The sequence below is a fragment of the Bos indicus genome, chromosome 7 (assembly GCF_029378745.1).
Source record: "Bos indicus isolate NIAB-ARS_2022 breed Sahiwal x Tharparkar chromosome 7, NIAB-ARS_B.indTharparkar_mat_pri_1.0, whole genome shotgun sequence".
Taxonomy (NCBI): domain Eukaryota; kingdom Metazoa; phylum Chordata; class Mammalia; order Artiodactyla; family Bovidae; genus Bos; species Bos indicus.
In genome coordinates, this window is record NC_091766.1 from 71,690,626 (window position 1) to 71,692,587 (window position 1,962).

Genomic DNA, 1,962 nt, shown 5'->3' on the forward strand with positions numbered 1-1,962 from the left:
CCTTGTTCTAACCTGTCCCTAAAGTCCACCGTTTTCCCTCTAACCCCAGGCCAATCCTGGGCAAAGCCCCCCACATCCTCAAAATCCTCTCTGTGTCCCCTTTAGCTTCTATTGTCATTCCTGGGCTGCACATTTAAGTCACCTCCAGGACTCAAAAGCACACTAAAGTCCAGGCTCCTCACCAGACTAATTAAATGAAAATGCTGGATGGTGGGGTCCAGGCACTGACAGAGACACAGAGTGCCCCACGTTGATCATCTGTGGCTCAGGTGGAGAACCACCGACCCTGCTTCTGCAGGGAGCTCAGCTTCTCAGCCCTCTATGCAGGTGGAGGTTGTGGTGCTCCTGTCTCTTCTTATGGACCTGGAGGTGGGGGGCTCTCCCTGCTCCCCCTTGTCTCTGCCGGACCTTCCTCCATTGTCGTTCCTGTAAAAGCTTCTGGCTTGGAACCACTTGTCATCAGAGTGCAGCTCCTGTCACCTTTCCTTATGGCAGTCACCTCCTGACCACTAGGCCATGACTTCTTTGCTTGAGGATTTTAATGCCTGTCTGGCTCACTGTCACTCTCTCTAACCAACTTCTATTTTAATTTTTGTATTTTTAATATCCAAGCAGATAGATGTACCTTCCAAGATTCTGGCCTCTTGTTCCTTGACTTCCCATCTTCCAATCACCCCATCTCCCTTACCATGGTCTCACCCCATCCATAAACTCAGTTTATTAGTTTTCTCCCTCTAGAACCCAGACCCCAATAATCCTTGAAGTCCTGAATCCTAATACCTCTCTACTGTCTCACCTTGTCCAGATTCAGTTCCAAGGTCAATCAGTTGAGTCACTCTGGTGGCACTAGTGGTAAAGAACCCACCTGCCAATGCAGGAGCCATAAGAGATGTGGGTTCAATCCCTGGCTTGGAGAGATCCCCTGAGAAGGGCATGGCAACCATTCCAGTGTTCTTGCCTGGAGAATCCCATGGACAGAGGAGGCTGGCAGGCTACAGTCCATGGGGTCGCAAAGAGTTAGACATGACTGAGCGACTGAGCGTGCATGCACCAAAGATTTCAGCCTGATGATACTGGTGGCTTTCTCTTAGATTTATGCTTCATCTTACAAATTGTCACTGACTTGCTTTCAGTGATGCATTAATGCTGACCCAGAAAGTACCTTTTCATCTGTTACCCATATTTGCCAAGAGGCAAGCTGTGGTTGACTAATTGGAAACACACAAGCAAATAGATTGACTTTATCAATGTGTTCTGCTCACCCAAGGCCATGGCCCATTTCCCATCAAACTTCAATATTATTCAAAGATTTGGCTAAGAAAAACATATTGTTTCTGTGTTCATACAATGTTAATGAGTAGAATGTCAGTCACATATATTTTAAAGATTAAAACATGTCAGCAAAATTCAGGAGCTGGGCCATGGAGCAAAAAATCAACAGATGGGAATTGTGGTAGGAGGCTCCATCTGCCGAGGTCCTGCTAGTTGAGGATTTGAAAGAACGCTGTGTGTCAGCACTGTGATAGAGGGAACAGCCTGACCTGCCTGAGCAAGCATCAGATGCAATGACCTTTGTTGTTGCTATTTAGTTGCCAAGTCGAGGCTGAGTCTTTGTGACCCCACAGACTGTAGCCCACTGGGCTCCTCTGCCAGCTACTAAATGGGGGATCTCGGGGTAGAACCAAGCATTGTGGGTTCAAGTCTCTGGTTTTACGCTTCTAACTGCAGGAGTCTTCATTATTATCTGAAATGGATGACTCCAGATTGCCTCAATTCTGTCATTCACTTTTTGACATTTCTAATATTGAGAGTGTGTCTTAAAATTAACCCATTTGAAGGAATACTGTTTGTTTTTAAATGAAAAAAGAATAAAACAGAAAGCAATTCTGTTTCTTAGTGTTGAGTTATAGTGAAGCAGAGAGGCCCCTGATGCAGCACATAAGGCTGTTGGGAGGATTAAGT